At 37.7% G+C, this 18,708-nt stretch overlaps 1 protein-coding gene across 1 annotated transcript in view; it reads right to left on the bottom strand.

The window, feature by feature from the left end:
* The window catches only part of LOC110000894 (zinc finger protein GLIS1), a 52,433-nt gene extending 35,167 nt beyond the window's left edge, over positions 1 to 17,266 (bottom strand). Inside the window, exon 1 of the mRNA XM_020656265.3 lies at positions 17,139 to 17,266. The gene's annotated coding sequence lies outside the window, so the exon portion shown is untranslated. The remainder of the gene's footprint in view (positions 1 to 17,138) is intronic.
* Positions 17,267 to 18,708: the final 1,442 nt, after the last annotated feature.

Raw genomic sequence — 18,708 nt, 5'->3', positions numbered from 1 at the left:
CACACACACACACACACACGGTAGCTGTACTGAGAAAAAGTCCTTGAGTTTTTATAGTGGCAGACTTGATTTCCTCTGTTCTCTGCCCTCTGCCAGATATTGATGATCTAATTTACAACAGGATTCTCGTCCCGTGTAATTAGACACAGGAAAGGTTCAATGAAATTTTTATGTGGATTTATTTTTTATTTTTTTAATGAGACATGGCTATGACGATGAGTAAGTTCACTTCCGTAGTTATATTAGCTGATGAAGGAGTCACTAAGTGTAGGTTCATGCCCGTAGTTTCCTGGTATAGTCTGGTTTATAGTTTTACGATTCTTCCCGTAAATTGCTGGAGTTCCCCCCCTAACCCCCACCAAAGTCATGTAGCAGAGCATTCATGGGAACTGTGGTTGAATCTTAATTAGAGAGGTTGGGATGTGTGTCTGTGTTGACAAGTTCACCAGTAATAATGATACTTGTGTAGCAGAAGTGGTTTGGTATAGTTGAAATATGATAATTGCAGCTTAGTACCTGTTGGATGTGAGAGCTAAAACCTTTATCAGAGTTTTGAGACTGTGGCCACAGTTGCAAACTAAATATTAGATTCACAAGAACACATAAAAAAACAACTACTTCTGATCAATGATCCACAACTGGTTCAATTTTAGCATCACACCAGGGCTCATAAACATCCAGCAGAGTAAAACCCAGCAGCAAATATAGCAAAAAGGGGGGATGTTTTTCAGCACTGTCTTCTCACAAACCACCCTGGTCATCTTCCAGAAAGAAGAGTCAGACAGTAAAACTAAGAAAAGTGTCCCACAAAGCCTCAACCGAGCATGCAAACTGTATAAAATAGCAGGCGCATCTCATGTGGTGTCTTTTAAAGACTCACTTGCTGAGGCTAGCTAAACACAGCTGTGGCATTTCAGGACAAGCAAATGTGTACTTGTCTCAACAATAAGCACTCTGCTTCTTGAATTACAAACTTTTTGTGCGCTTTTTGGTTCAGCTGAAACATGAGGGGGGAAAAAAAAGGATCCTCATTGAAACAGAAAATGTGAACACACAGACAACCTTCAGTTTTCTAATCCAACCTTCCTGAATAATCCTTGATGGTGTTACAGAGGCGTCAGGGAGGATCATCTTAAACATGTGGGCTCAAACAAAAATCGCACTGAATCACAGCTGAAATTCATCACAGGCTAACATCAGAGTCTCTCACATGTATCTTTGTCAAATTAAACGTTACAGAGGAAGATGTTGCTCTTTTTATCTTTTCCTGATGAAGTGCACACTAGTGGTACAAATCAAATTGAAATATAAAAATAAAGTGGAAAAACTTCAATATGAGTTGAAGTCCTACATTCTAACACATTTTCACTGGTTTATATAATTCAAGAGTTGAGTGCATTCTGCAATCATCTCCCTAAAATCAGATGTTTATGTATTTTATTTATTTGTAATAAATGTTTCTACAATGTTTTGTGTTGTATGTATCAATATTTCTTATCAATAAGGTAGTCCGCAGGGAATCAGGGACAGTGTACAGTTTATGCCTTATAGGTCACACACTCTCTTTACTGAATGAACATTATGAAGGTAAATTAGTCTTTGTATGAAAGCATGTACAATAGATTTTCAGCATGAAGTAAACGCTAACATTAATAAGACCAATCAGACATATGGATATATGACCTTGTGTATGCAGGTTCATCTAAAAACTGATTTGCAGTGCTGAAATACTTTTATTACATTTTTTATAAAAATCATATGAGGGTTTTACGAGTTTAGAAATGAGAACAAGCGTTGTAATGCCAAGTTTTTAGATTTTTAAATACATGGGGCACATTTTTGAGGGGTAGGAATACCCTCAGGTGCAGTATATCGGAGGTTAGTACAATATGTTTGCAACAGAACAAAATCTCATAAATGTGTGCCTGGCTGTCCTTGAAAGAAAACATGTGGATTACCAAACTAGATTCACAAGTGTCACTTTTGTTTTTAAAGGTGACATGAGAACTGTGTATCCCGATGACAGGGAAAGTTGGCTGCAGGGGGAAAGTTTACACTTCACTTCATAATTTGTGCCTCAGGGCCTCCACTGTTGAAAAATAGGTTAATCCTGTGAAACCAATTTTGAGAGCTGTGACTAAGCCAACAAATCACATTTTACTCTCCTCTGGTTATGCACCTTTTTTTTCATCCACAGGAAACTGAATTAGTAACACATACTTTTCTTCTCTGCCGCCTCCTTTACATTAGAACAGGCACACATTTAGATAAACACCTTTGGACATGTTCAGAAAAACAAGAGTTTGCTGTAGTGAAGCACTATGCAGGGGGACATTAGAAGAGATACATTTTTAGAGACAACTAAGTGTCACTTTTTCAAGCTGCCTGGCCAATATTTCTCAAATACGTCAGGAAAATAATCGGCAACCCTTGCAGACACCACACAACTTTCTACAAATGGCTCAAAATCTTTAATGTCAGACACAAGACGCATCTATCCATACATTTAGTCACTATACTAATTATATTAGATTCCTCTTTATTGTCAATGCACACGGACAAATACATTAAGTTAACATCTCCCTCAGCCTTTGCAAAACACTAATAAATCTGTTCGCAAAATCCAGGATAATTTAAGTCCAGCTTCAACAGATGTCTTGAAAATATGTTTTGCATACCGTCTTTGTTGCAACATCTATATCATCAATATTTCAGTTCTATACCTATGTGTCCAAACCTTTATTTTTTCGTGTTCATAGTATGCAAAATCTACCAAATCATGCTCCATATAATGTCAAAATGACTAAGAAATGAAATTGGCGATGATAAATTATGGATTGCAAACACAATATGTCAATACAGATACATTTTAGGATGTTGGCCTTTAAATTACAAGAAATCACACCGCAGAAACAACATAGAAATAAGAATCTTTTTTTCTACTAAATGTTAATGCCTGAAAGTTTTTACAGGTTTGTGGTTTTTTCAACTGTTTATCTCTTCTTTGTTGTTATCCATTTTTCCAGAAATTTAAAATTGTGCTACAATCTTCATCGGTCTTGATAACTCAAAGAGGAAACAGAGGTAACCTGTAGAAAAGGCTCAGCTCAGGCCTCGCTTTAAATAACAGTCCTGAGATTTAAATCCAGCTACCCACAAGTTATACAGAAGTGACAGTAATCATATTGTAACATAGAGCCCCTTTAAACATTTAACAGCTTAAATTAAATTAAGTTATTATTGTCTTTGTATGACATCATACAATAAGATTAAGTTCGCTATAGCTGTGGTTTTGGACATTTTACACAAACAACCTTTTCTGTGTCAGTTTTTAGGAAATCAGTGCACACTTTCATCATTTCACAGCTTACATATAACACACTCATCTTCAATAAATATTTGAGAAAAGGACAGATCCAAAGCAGAGGTTTTTAAGTCTTTCCACAGTTAGGATCAAACACATTGCTGAGTTACTGTTTGAACACATATCTGCCTGCTGTGGGACTAACAGCTGGTATTTTCTGTTCATACTCTGGGAGTTCAATCTAGGTCTGAGTCTTCAAGGACACGCAGAAGAGTTTGTCCGCTTGAAAACATCATGTACTTTGCGATGATGGATATGCACAACAACTCTACAAAATCTCCTGTTTTTGTTCTGCCTTTCGACCACTGTAAAAATATCGATGTGAGCGTTCAAACAGCTTGAACTGAGAAACTTAAACAAGAGGATCATGTGGTGGAGCCTTCTGAAACTTGTATTTATACTGAGTGAAGAGGCCCAACCTGAAGCTGCTGACCCGACACTAAAAGCTATACACACTTCTTACACTCAAAAAACCTCACAGACGACAAAGGAGATTCATGTGAATAAAGTAAAACAGGCTGAAGAAAGCCTGAAGCTGTTATCAGAAGTATACAAAGAAATGAAATATTCATACTCTGTGTTGACTGTATATTTTTAAAGATATAAATTGTTCGTTGCTATCCCGGCTTGCAATATGTGATACAACAAATTAAAATACAGGCAGCTGAGTTCATACGGCAATCATCACTGTCCTAACCCTAACCCTAACCTAATTGTGCTGACCTAAATGAAATATGATAATTTTATTCACAAGTGAGGGTAAAATGGATTGTGAGATTGACAGACTGGTCGGTGCAGCATCGGCAGTAATGCAGCCGTTGTACCAGTCTGTCTGGGTGAAGAGAAAGCTGAGCCGAAAGGCAAAACTTTACCAGTCAAATCTTCCAGCTTCTAACCCTCTCCTGTGGTCATGAGCTTTGATAGCGACTGAAGGTAAAGGATCGCAGATTCAAGCGTCTGAAATAAGTGTCCTCCGAAGGGTGTCTGGGCTCAGATTTAGAGATAGGGTAAGGAGCTCAGACATCTGGAGGGTGCTCGCAGTACAGCCGCTGCTCTTCTGCATCAAAAGCATCCAGTTGAGATGGTTCGGGCATCTGATTATGCCTCCTGGTCGACTTCCTTTAGAGATCTTCTGGGCATGTCCCAACTGGGAGGAGACCCCAGGGTAGACCCACAGCTCTCTGGAGAGACTGTATTCATCTCATCTGGCCGGGGATAGCCTTGAAATCTCCCAGGGGGAGCAACAAAATGTTGCTAGAGAGAGGGACATCTGGGTCAACTTGCAAACCGGCACAGGATAAGAGGAGATAGATTGGGATTTTTGTATATCATGTCGTTTTCTCTTCATGTTTTTCTTACTCAGATCTAAATTCTAAACTTATTTGTAATGATTTTGAGGGCACGAAGTAAAGATACCAAAATATGCATAGTGTTCATTTTTGTGACTCGTCTGTTGATTTGAAGCGTACGCTCCCAGTTGCGGAAAGTTCAATGACTCTTGCGTAATAGTCTGTTATGTTCCCCCTCACAATTCCTCGATTACTCTACTGATATGATGTATACAGCTCTGCAGGCCACGCAATTCCCCACAGAGCTGTCAATCATGGCTTTTTAAACGTTTTTATAACATCAAATCACTTATCAGAACTACGTTTCTCAGAAAAATGAACACTTGAACATAAACGAGCATGATAAGACTTCACTTTTTAAGACAGAAACCATGTTTGAGAAAAACTTAACATCCTTTTCTATCTTCATAATTGACCCATGCCTCATCTGTTAACATATTGGAGGCAGAAGTTGTGACCTATCAAAGCCAATCATTTGGGGGAGCTCCAGATGTTTTGCCTTCACCTTTGGGGAGCTGTCATGTCACCCTGTTTTTTATAGTCTTTGTTTCAAATTAGATTTATGTCCACTCTGGCTCCAAATGATGTCACCAGCTAGTTTGTCAGTGTCACTGCCTCAGGGGGTATTTTGGCTGAGATGAGTCGCCCAATCTTTATATACAGTCAATGTTTGCAGTTACTGAAGCCATTAAATTGTTTAATATTTGCTTCATCAATTTCTCCACACCATTCCAAAGAAGCTGTCACATCTCACACGGTGTCAGCACTGCTGTAAAAATCTCCAGTTCTTTTTGGGGATAGATTTGAACATTTGCATCCTTCACATGAAACACTCCCAATTCCACAACACTGCAGGCTACTTTGTTGTGCTATTGTAGCCAGAAAAATGCTTTGGCACGGTTCACATTTTCTGAGTCAGTTTGGGTCGCAGTGAACTCAGTGGGAGCAGGTGAATAACACAGTCTCATGTTGCTCAAAATAAGAACTGTTATTGGATCAGAATTCATGCATGTCATGTTAGAAAGAGGCTTGAATTACTGTTAACTTTAGACACAATGATCCTCCAGAGGCTCTTCCTCTCTGGTGAGATTATTCGTGCTCCAAACTGTGCTGTGAGAAATCTGTACCATTGAGCAAACAGCAGAGTCTGGGTACCCATATTGGGTTCTTGACTTGTATTCTCTTGTGCTACTTTGTTCTTGTTCTCTGGTACATTTCAGGGGGTAACATTGTATTTTTTACTCTATAAGTAGCAGCATGCTATTGGAAAAAATTGCGATATCTTTTCTATCCAGGATTTGAAAAAATAAATACAGAAATGACAGAAAACCAAACCAGAAATGTAAAAAAAAAGCACACTATGCACTTTTCTACATTTTAATAATAAAATAAAAAGTATGCATATTAGCTATAACTCTATTTCTGTGCCTATCTGCTGCAATGTTACAATCTCTGTGTTGGCAACATGTCACTTCTGTCAAATAAATCCAAAAAGCAGTTTGCAATCTGTTATACTGCAAATATGTACGAGTTACTGGATGTTTGCATGGGTCCCTTGCTTATAATTTTTTTTTTTTTGCATTTATTTTCAGCTAAAACTATACTTTAGTATATTAAGCACACTTTTAGATAGTGAATAAGTCCTGAAACAAAGATGTAAACAAAAAAAAACCGTCAATATGAGCCACAATTAAAAGGGGGGAGAAAAAGTGAGTCCAGGAGTGGATACAATTCAGCAATTGGACTCAATGCCCATGTATACAGTCTAGTTCTCATCGCAGCGGATATGGGTTCGACTTAGGTGAATCGGCCATTTGCTGCATGTCATCCCCCACTCTCTTCTCCCTACATTATCTCTCTCTTCAGCAGTCCTAGCCAATGAAGGCAAACAGTTGTCTAAAATATATAAATTAAATAACTTAAGAGCAAGAAAGTTCACCTTGTGCATTTACTGCTTGTTACTTCATCTCCTTCAGCTGAGAGCATGCAGCCTGTAAGAGCACAGATACAGCTGCCTTGAATGGCTGTGGTGGTTGAGACTTTGGCCACTAATGTGGTCATTGTGGTAACATCTCAGATGCTATAGACATGGCTTCAGTTAATGTATTGTGACTACTGTTTACTGCGCCTATTGAAATCAGCCATGATAGCCATTGCTATGCCACCGAGAAACTGAATCACACAATGCTTCTATCAAATTAAGACCTAAGAAATGTGATCACATAGCTTGTGTTCTAGCATCATTACACTTCTTTATTTTAGGATACACTTTTCTGTTTTTGTCTTACACCTGAGGATTTATTACTTTTCTGTTTTATTTTGCTGCCTTTCTGAAGCCCTTTGTGACGTATGAAAAAATCCCTTCAAAAAATCTTAATTATTTTGTTTCATTATTATATTCTCATATAATGTTGGTGTAAATTCAATTTAGGAATACAGCCGCTAAACACACTGCACAGCAAGTAAAGCCAGGCTACATCACTGCACTTGTATTCAGCTTGTGCATTAACAGTAGTCATTGTCAGACGCTTTTTAAACTAATATATCACTACATGAACAAACAGCCAACACACAGCTATATGTCTACAGCCACAGCCAGCAAGAAAACAACGACAAAAGCTTTTTCCTCCCATAGCTATAATCATTTCAGCAGCTAAGGTGTGTCCGACCGGCCACTGCAGCATCCAGTTACATTATACACACCATCTGAAAAAACAAATCAACCTTTCCCTTATGATCAGAAATGTATTCCAAATAACATTTCACAGGGCCCCTTCATCGGTCCCGTCCAGAAGTATGAAACTACAGCCAAGTGAAGTGCAGGTTTTCTAAGCTTAGCATAGAGTTTTGAAACAGGGAAATGGCTCTTTCCATCTGTAACAAAATCAGCCTACCAGCATCTCTGAAGCTCTGTTTATAAAATATTACATATCTAAGTTATCTAAATATTCATTTTGCATGGGGTATGGGTTTGCATGACCATTTCTTGAACAAGCTAGCACAGTAACTCCCATAAATGTCTGCTGGTAGACACTCCTAAAGAAAAACTACAAATTTGTATTTTTACTCTTCCTTTATTGTGCAACTTTAGCAAAGATTATACAACGTGATGACCCCTAAACTTTGGTGCTAGTGGACAGATTTAGGACCTATTGAGAAAGTCAGGTGAGATTTTTCTCATTTGTCTCTAGTTTTAATGAAAAGCTAAAGCTAACTAGCTAATGGCTATCTTTGCTAATAGCCTGAATGATCTCAGATAACCTTTTGCAAGAATTTGTTTATTTCCAAACTTTTCACCTTATTGAGACTTAATACTCGTACATGTTTTTCTACACTGACATATGATCTACTCAAGCAAAGGGTGTGAAAAACATATCCCTTTTCACAGCTTCAAATTTTGATGGACTTTTCAGACTTTTTTTAGAGCTTCATTACTTTTCGAGATAAAAGATTGAATCCTTTAAAATGTGTGTTATTTTACAGTATTGAAGGAGAAACTTCTGTAATGGAGGTGAGTTTATAGCAAAGTCTCAGGGTTGACTGAATCTGTGGTGGAGGGACCCAATGTGATATCTCTCATGGGTCCCAGAAATCCTGGAGACACCCCTGTAGAAACATCATCACCCTTACCCAGTCACTGTGAATTTTTTTAAATATTTCCTACATGCGTTCACACACCAGCACACCCAAACTTCTCACAGAAATGTCACTATGGAGATGGCAGGAAAAGATCCAGATAAAGTCATGGTGAAAAATGTTGATGTTTGCCCTCACACATACAGCTCACCCAGATAATTTTCAGTTTTGTGCATGAATAAAAAGGGCTCATGAGCACCAGAAATTGGATTCCTTTTCAGTTATTTTCTCTGGTTATTATTAAAATAAGCCACCTCATTGTCCTGTCTCTACATCGTTTAGAGTGCGGTCACTAACAAATATTACGTTTCATTTAGAGACAACTACGGTTTTGTTTAATTACTTCTAAACTCTGGCCAAAATGAGGGCGTGGATCTCTTCCTCTCACTCCATCATGATTACCTACCGATCCCTCCATCCACTCCTCCTGGCAGACCCAAACATTTACAAGCAGGTGTGGATCTGTGAGAAACTTTGACTAAGCGCAGATGGCAGGAAATTCCAGTGAAATGACAGTTGCTCGGCCCAAACCACAAGACAGTGTGAGCAGAGCCCATGAAGCCGATACAGCAGGCTTCATGGGCTCTGCTCCTCTATGGACCCGATGTGCACTTTTTGGCCTGCTAGCGTCTTGTAACAGGAGCAGCTTCACAAGACGTCTGTTAAACCTCTTCTGCTATGGCCTGAGTCTGGTGTGGAGGGTACTGACTGACTCCAAAATGTCTTTCCAAACAGATTTTGGGTGGTATATCTGGTCAGTGAAACCTTGTTAAAACAGATTGTGTTTTACATCTAATGCTTTTTTATAGCCTCATGTTTTGTGAAACATTAGTATTCCTGCCAATGTATGGTTGAGCAACATCAAGCTACACTTTTCCAGCTCTTCATGCTGCACTCCTTCTTGCGATGGAAAGTTACTCTCTAAACAACTTGCAGACAAGACGGTGTTAATGAGGGCAATTAAGAATCTGAATACCCAGCGAGGTCCAACACAAACAAAAATGCATATTTTTCCTACATTGTTAACAACAATTGGGGCTGAAAAATGCTTTGACTGACATATCACATCAAAAAACAAGGCAGCTTCACGTGCCTGTCCCCCTGTGCAAGGTGGACATATAGTTTGTCTTACTACAACTAGCGCTGAAACACAGGGCTTCAGGTTAGCTTCAAGGCATTCAAGGCATCTAAAGAAAGGGAAATTTAGACTTCTAAGTGAGAAATGTAAGGTGAAAATCATACATAGGGATTACAGCTGTTTTGAATATTACCAGTTTTCATTCAGAATAGTTTAATACAGATCTGTATCATTGTTTGTTAGCTATTAGCTAAAGTTATCGTGTTAGCTTGTTTATTAAAGGGGCAGTACTGACTTCAGTTTAGGAGACAGCCACAGAGAGTGGACCAGCAGCAGGTCTTTTATTACAGTCTGCTCATGTTACTGAAAACGTCAGACCAGATAAAGTCATAAAAACTCTAGTAAAGGTAAGCTATGGTAGTTTACACTTACAGGAGATTTGTACAAACAAGAAGCTGCTGTTAAGATTGTAAAGCTCCTACATTAAACTGGGCTAACGCAGGGACAGGCTGAAATAATACTTCCTCCGGGACTAGCTGGGCTTCATAGGAATGGGTGTATTTGACGTCTTTTGAGACCTGTGAAGTCAAACATAATTGTATTTGTTTCAACTGACTATAGTTTAAAGATAGAATGAAAAGCTGGTGGTCATAAAAAAGTGATGAAAATGCAATATGGTTTTAAAATGGTCTCTATTTCTTACATAAATGCTGCTTATGGTGTTCATGATGTTAAAAGTGAACTTGGTAAGGGGGCAAAATGAGGTATAATCGTCTCCTCTTATGTACCAGCACGAGTGAGTGCAAAAGTAAGTTGAAAAAAATAAATAAAGAGGAGGATACAAAGAAAGCTATGACTGTTACAATCGTTTCTCCACAACCTGTATTTACTGCCAAAACATCACTTTTCTCTTTCAGTAGGTCCTCCTTTGTAACCCTAGCTTGTATATTTCTCTACTCAAACTTTGAAATGCAAATCTGTTTTCCTCTGGGAGTGTGTGAAACGAAGGGAGCCATTCGTGTGTCTCCTTCGTTGATTCTGTGAGGCGTCATTAATCTTGACGGATGCCTTTAGCTGCTATATTTGTTTGCTTTTTATGTGACTGTAAGGTGGCTCCCAGTAATAATATTTAAACTTATAGCAACAAACTCTCTCTACATTAAGTTGAGTCCTCTTTTAAGGGTCCAACACTAACTCATGCAAAAAGTAACATTTGCTGCTACTGTGACCTCATGCTTAGTAAGACATACACTAAAAAAATAAATAAAAAAAGTTCAGGACTGTTTCTCTCTGTTACTGTTTTAATTAACCAAAATGAATGTTGTAATATTTTGTATTGCTGTTATACTTATTTAATCAGTCTTCTCCTTTCCTGTGTTGCTTCTGCAACTCCAACCTCCCTCTGAAGACCTCATGGGAAATAAACTCATTAGCTCTATTGAATTATTCTTAAGAACAAAAAAAAAAACAGCATAATGGTTTAACTTTAAAAAAGGGGGACAAAACGAACTACATTTTTCACAATTTCATGACACACAGCTTTCTTTTAATAATATTAACAGTAGAGCCTGAACAATTAATCGGCTGATATCAAGTGACTATCGGTATCGGCTAATTTAATCGCAGATTTGCGTTGTTATCACTAGATTTATTCACCAGTCAAATATCATTAGTGTGAGAGCTGGCAGCTTTCTTTATTTTTATTTATTTATTTATTATTCCTCCGTTTTTTGGCTGGTATCTATGCCTATACTGATTGTGCTAGAAACATGGTTCAAACTGGAAATGGTAACGCTTGGTTAAGAGAAGTGTGCTATTACTTTTAATGATGCTACAATGTTCCAGTGATTTAATATTAATATTTTAAACTATTTGCACAGCGTGTTCCTTGGATGGTACTGATCATTTCCCGTGCTGCAACACTATGGTCAATTCAGAAGTTTGTCACTCTATATATTTCAAAATATGCATACTACTGTAACTCATCAAGCCTTTACCCAAATCATACCAAAGAGAGAAGATACTGGGTTCAATTCCCGAGATAACACATAAGCTTCTCACTAACCCGCAGACTCCAGTTCATGCGTGTTGTTAGGGCTTTTGCTTTTCTCAACACTAAAATGATTGACTGATTTTAGATGAACTTGAAATGTTAAATATTAAATGGAGCAGATATCTCAAAAACTAAAAGTGCTATAGTATTCAAACTTGGCCATGTGGTTACTTATAAAATGCTCAACATACTCATAAATGATCCTATAGCGCCACCATCTCGTCAGTCATCAAAAATGTTGTGTTCAAGGCTCATAACTCATTTGCTGCAAGTTATATTCAATTTGTAAATTCATTTTACTATATTTTTTTACATTTATGTTCAACATTTTGAAAACAAAAGTGTTTAAAGTCCAAGGTCTAGAAACAAAAGTTTTTCCAGTGTTTTGTCACTGCCCCATAGTGTGGCATTGTTTGGTGGTGTCTTGTCTTCTCTGAAGCCCGGTGGGTAAAACCGCTACCCAGATAATCTGATGATTATGGGTTCGATTCCTGAGAGTTCCAGACTACCTCACTTATTATGGAAACTTGTTCCTGTGGTGACAACAGTCACCAACAGTTGACCTACAGGTGGTCCTCCAGTACTTCAAAAGTGTTAGCTGCTGCTTGGAAGTGGAAAAAGCTGTCAAACAGACTGTGGTAGCGATGGCTGCCAAGGCCATGGCTGTAATCGTATAGTTGCCTCCGCTCCCAGCTCTGCCAGCTCTCACACTGAAATTTCTTAAGGAATTTCCCATTCTAGTTTCATTTGAGTTTCATGGTATAATACTAGCAGTTCTCTTTCACCAGCAGAGGGCGCTATATGGATTAAAACAAGCATTATCACCCTACAGAGTGTCGAGTGTAGACGCACGTACATACGCTGTTATTTTACAGTTGAGGAACCATCTTGTCTTCATTGTTAATCTTTTCCACTAGTGTGTGATCACTGCATTTAAAGGATCAATACAATTAATGTTTGCATCTATATCTATCTCTCCAGATCGAAGATTAGTCTAAGAAAGATATTGAGCGATATATCGGTATCAGATTTTATCTGACGCCCATCTAGCTTGTTAAACTAGCATAATCTAAACGGCAAAAATACAAAGCGGACAGATCAGCAATTTGGCTTTGGGATTTGGCTGAAGTGAAGTCTATAGTGTCGTGGCAAACAGCAACAACATACCTACCTGTAAGTCAAATCAACCCCTTGATATGCCTATTTATAAACTATCCTTGATATAAAAAACACCCAAGTGCAGTTTTTACCAATAAAGAATTGAGCTATAGAAATCAGAGCTGTTCTTTTCACCAAGCTGTAAATAAGATTATTCCTGCAATAAAAATAGACATTTTAATGTTGGACCTAATGGGGATTCATTGGCTTTTGGGGCCAGCCTCAAGAGGACACTTGAGAATCTTTCACACTTCAATATTGGCTTCATTTTCCAACAATGAAGATTGCAGTTTGACAAGATTGTAACCAATAAAGAAGTATTTTTTCCTGAGTTTAAACAGTGTTGGGAACATTAGGAATATCAGTTCACAACGCAACATAACTTACATCACATGTCTATATGTTTTATGTTTGAATCATAGTGAGTACTTTTGCTTTCCTTTAAACATTTGGCTACATCTACATTGCTTTTAAATGCTGGACAACAACTTTTTATGTTATGATTCTAGTACTGCTTAATTTGAAGAATGTAAATGATTATCCTCCCAAAAAATAAACAAATCATTCAGACTGATGAACGCTTCAGCCTGCAGCTAACTATAAAATCTAATCAAATCCAAAGGGCCTTGATACATACACAAATGTTTTTAATACATTTGTTTTCTTTCAAGTATTGTTAGAAAAGCCCCGAACAGGAATCTGGAGTTTATAAGCACCATGTAAAGATAAACTACCCCTCAATGTAATAATTGGTGCATTTATAAAACCACTTATTCACTGGACAAAGAAGAAATGCTCTCAGAACTAAGATGATTTTCCAAGTTAATATGATTTAAAAAGACACTGGCCTACAGTTAATACACCCCAGAAACTATGTTGAAACAGTTACCTCTGATACTTGCAGCGGGTCAGATTACCCAGCTGTGTCACCCTTGGGTGTTGCAAAAGAGCACGCACCTCTAGCCAGGAATAATATTTCTGAACCAAACCAAAATGAGCTCTGCTCGTAGGGCAATCACAGTTAATGTCCGTGAAAGGTATGTGGGGACCGGGCAGATGTTTAAAAAAAAAAAAAAAGACAAAAAAAAAACAAGTGACGAAATATTTCATCAGCATGCTATGAACACAGGCAGGGTTGTCATAAATGTGCAGGTCTAACTAGCATGAGATCGGATGTGACAAATTCAGACTGCGGGCTGTTTTTACAAAGACATGGCTACAAATATTTATGTAAGAGAAAGCAAATTTGTTGTTTTTTTTGCCGCACACTAATACGTCCCATATGATCAGAGTTTCTCAGTGACTTTGAACCTTTAATTAAACATTAGGTCATCTTGTTGTACGTAATGTAAACAGGAGTATTAAAGGGGTATTATAGTAAGCTGTGACTTTGAATGACCTCTATTGGCCACCAGAGGGATGAGCAATAATAAGATGTGTCTATCCAAATACTGCTTAATTGTTTAGAGCAATTTCCACAAGTTTCCATCAGCATCTTTAATGCCAATAAAGATGCAACCACAGCTAAAAAGAGACACAATGACTCACCTGCTTCCAAATTGACCTGCTTTAGAAACTTAAGATATGTGTCTGTTTACTGCCATTTGTGCCTTTCTGGTAGTCTGCCTGTAACAGGGAAGGCTTAATATTTTTGTGAGAAATTTGCATTCCTTCAAAGAGATATGAACCAAAAGGCAATCAGCTTACAGCTTAGATTTACACAAAAACTGGACACTTAAGGTAACACATGTCGGTTTTACATTGGGAGTCTGAAACCGTGCAGTAACAAGGCTCCGCTTTCACTCCGTCTTTGTATTTTTACATTGAATCCACAACATCATAATATTGGTGTCACAATGTGTTGATTTACTTTGTAGCACAACGTCAGCAGGAGATGCATACAGCGGGGGCTTCACATGCACACACACTCAGATGTGCATACACAAACACATGGCTGGTCAAAGCATAACAGGGCCATACGGTCCCAACTTCAACTGGCAAGGTAGCTTCAGTTGGGAAGCTTTGCTCTGTCCATATAGAACTTTGTACATGTTTCAAACTTTGCAAAGAAGACAAAAAACAAGAGGCACGTTATTTGCTAGTCCTGCTCAGTCTGAGCTCTGGCCTGTCGTAAACTTTTTAACACATTTGTTTCTCTTTACTAACTATACTCAACTGAGATGATGAAATAGAGAGAGGTGAGGACACACTGACTCTTCTTCAATCATAATGCAACAAACAGACATTTTTAGATTTCTTGTAGTGCACAAAATAAACATTCAAGATAAATTGAAGGTAGAATGCATTTTTTAGGGGGCAAAGCCAGGCTATTTCCCCCCCTATTTACAGTCTTTGTGCTAAGCTAACTGTCTGCTGGTTGTAGCTTTTAAAATACTTTATAAATGAGACAGTAGTCAAGTAATTCTCACAGCAAAAAGTAAAACTATTTGCAAATAATTACAGTTTTTTTTTCATTAAGCTTCTGAGCTTTGTCCGCTTTGTGTTGATTTCAGCGCCCCCTGTGGACAAGACAGTAGGCCTATCTATTTTTTCTCTTTCTATCTGAACTGTACTGAACTCAGTGAGAATCTTTTCCATGGAAAATGTAAAAGTAAAGTTTTTGAAGCATGACATTTATTCCTTTCCTCTGACACCTACACCACAACAGCTTTAGACATTAAATATAGTTTTATAGAAACAGTCACTCTCAATGCTGAAGGTCTTGTCTGCTTTTTCAGGCCATATAGAGGCATCAGTATTAATATCAGCGTGTTTCTCAACTAACCAAAAACTCAGCAAAATATGACAACACATTATCTTTCTATATAACTTTATCTTGCATTTCTTGTAGTACTGCAAATCCTAATCGACTTTAAAATATTTCTAAAGACATGAGATCACCCATTAAACTGCAGGTTCCAAACAAACACATTTTACCTAAGTGTGTGTGTGTAACTGTTCCTCTACTGAAAAAGCTTTTAATAATGTAAAGACTCGAGCTTTTTGAGTAGTTTTAATCTGCTATTTTCAAGGTCAGTTTTAACAAAATGTCCACTAACTCACCTGTTTGGGATCTGACCTCAACACGCAGCCACCTCTCTTTCTATCTTACAAACATACTGTAGGGAAACTGTCAAGCTGTAAAGACGAGCATCAAAATCTGAACATCTAAACTTTGCTTCTCCTAACCATGTAACCTCATTTTACCCAAATTATGCATACATCTGCTTGTCAAAACATATTGAATCCCTAAATGAAAGCCAAGTGATCTGTAAACTGTGTAAACTGTGTTTTTGGGTTCAAAATTTCACTTGTAGTCAAATATTTTGAAACCGTTGTTTACATTTTTATAAAACCCACTAAAACTGAAATGCTTTTGTTATTTTCTTCCCCTGGTGCAAATTCAAGGCGAATGTACACTGCCAGGCCAAACAAATGGTTCTGATGCGAAACAAATCTTGGCTCACTTTTTTGTCCATCTGAGCACTTGAGCAAACAATCCGAGCATCTGGTGAAATAATTGCTGACTCACTGGTGTTGATCAACAACCTGATCTGCCTCCCAAAGGCATATTAGTGTCATTTTGAGCTTTAGGAAACAGTACAGATCTTTTTATTACCTCACATATTTAAGATGCAATGAGGTTAAAAATGATCAAGTTTACTGTGATTCAGCACTTTCTGCACACACCTCTGAGCAAAGGGAACGCAGGCCGAGTCTTGTGCATATAAACCATGATTCCCCAACTCAGGCTCTGTGCCAGTGATACCATGAGACTAATGATTAAAACAAGCCTTCTCATCTGTTTGACTTCCAGAAAGCCAGATTTCCACCCCCTGCGCAGCACTTTTCATTCCAGCAACATTACATAAATCAGTGCACTGCAGAGGAGTGGAAAGGAAGAATCCCCTAAGTAATGAGAGGGGGAAAAAATATCACAAGGAACCATTTGGGTAAAAGTTTACTACAGTTTGGAGGATATCTAGGCTATTAATTGCCTTCCTCAAATACTTATTGCACAATCAAAACAAGTTCTTGTGTAATCCATGATATAGACGCAAAATCAGACCTGATTATAACATTAAGCACAAGTGACCAACCATGTTAAAATATTTTCCTCTAGCTAAGGAGAATTTCCCCAATTTATCATAAAGTACTGACAGTTCAGTGGTTGTAAAGCATTTCTGCACATCCTGAATCCACCAACAATGCTTCATAATTTATGTCTCGGCTGGATTTACTTTCAGCTGTTGACATCTGCACTTATATATATTTCTCAATTTTTCCACCATTCTCATTGTCAATAGAAAAATGATGTAGTTCTAGCTGAGTAAGCAAACTTTTAGATGATCTCAGAAAACAGAGCCTGCAAATTAAACGTTGCCTATTTTTACAAACTGAAACACAGCATAGCGTCTGCAAAGTCTGCATGACAACACGTTTCTACATTTCAAACACATTCAGAGTACAGGCACGTAATATTAAGTGTGATATTCTTACTTTCTTTTGCGTCCAGTCATGCTTCACTCAGCTTGTCGGTACGTCTGTGCCTCGCGCTGGCTGCACGCGGATTGTGCTTCCCCCTGTCATGAGCTCTCTCTAGCTGCGCGAGCTCACTCTCTGCTTTGCTTTGCTGCGCACGCGCACACGCACACGCACAAACACTCAGGCAGAAACTTTATACTCTTAATAAACACAAGATGTGACGAAGCTAATTACATTAACTCAATGTAAGTATTTTTACTACTCAGCGGTGTTTGTTTTTATCAATGCAAACCACGATATTTCACGCTGCATTTATATTTTCTGTCATGTTGCTACAAAGAGTTCACTGTAACCTTAAACCTACTTTTAGGTAAAACTATCATCTGTGACTTTACAGGGAGATTTTCTCACAATATTCCAACAAGGATTTTCCATACAAATCTCATTAATTTTTTTTTACTTTAGTAAGATTTTTTCATTTGTTTCTTGATGTCATATTTAGCCTTTATTTTTCAGCAGGTTGGTCCCGTTGAAATAAAGAACCTCCTTTCCCAGAGAAACCTGGCCAAGACAGTCAGCAGCACAAACACACAGTTACAGACAGAGACACAAAGGGAGACAAAGTACAATTTACAAAACACTAAAATTTTCATTGAAAGACAACCATCTGGGAGTCAAATCTGTGAGTCAGCGGTTGAAGCTGAAAGCATCGACATCTAGAATCTGCTCACAAGTCTTTCATTTTAGATCTACATCAGACATTTAAGGACACCAGCTCCTTGAGTTTCAAGTCAGTCTGCAACCAATTGAGGGTGCAGAATACCCAAAAGCCCTTTCTGTCCAAGCATTTGGGACAGAGAGAATAAAGAGGTCCTAAAACTCATCGATAGTGTGGGAGCAGACCAAGATTTTCCTCATATGTAAAGGTGTACAGTGTATGAGCCTATAGGGTGGGTTAATGATGTGTGAACAATTTATACAAGTTTGATAAACGTGCTGCTAAAAAAATAATTTCAAAATGATATATTACTGAACCTTTTATCATTGACAAAGTAACACTTTTTACTGTAAATAACAGGCTTACTTTTGCTCTGCATTTGGCCCTACCCTTGAACTTTTGTGCCATTTATAATCTCAAATTTAATGATTTCTTTCCTTTTGATTTATGACTTCCAAATGTAACAACTTCTAATTTCACGGCTTTTTGCAAAGAGGAAAACATAAAAGTCCCTTTACTCGCGACTACTCAACAGAGATTAAGATTATAACATGAAAAACCCCAAATATTTATAATTTATGACTCGTAACTGCTCAGCATTATTACATGATTCATTAAAGATGTTTCAAGACATTAAATATTTTGCTATGGACAGGCTTTGTTTTGACTTTTTTAAAAATAAAATTAAACAAATAATAAAATCTTAAATTACTTTTTTCTTCCTCGTCATAGAAAACCCCAGGATCTCAGAGTATGCTCAAGTTGTTTATTTTAAGAATTTAACAGCTGGACAAAATATGACTCTTACTTTACTCCTGTTTAGTTTGTTAGAGGTTTTCAGATCTCTATCATGAAAGTAATGCCATC

This window comes from Labrus bergylta, chromosome 4 (genome assembly GCF_963930695.1).
Source record: "Labrus bergylta chromosome 4, fLabBer1.1, whole genome shotgun sequence".
In the NCBI taxonomy this organism is placed as follows: Eukaryota; Metazoa; Chordata; class Actinopteri; order Labriformes; family Labridae; genus Labrus; species Labrus bergylta.
The sequence above is the reverse complement of the archived record's forward strand: the minus strand, read 5'-3'. Positions and strand labels throughout refer to the sequence as shown.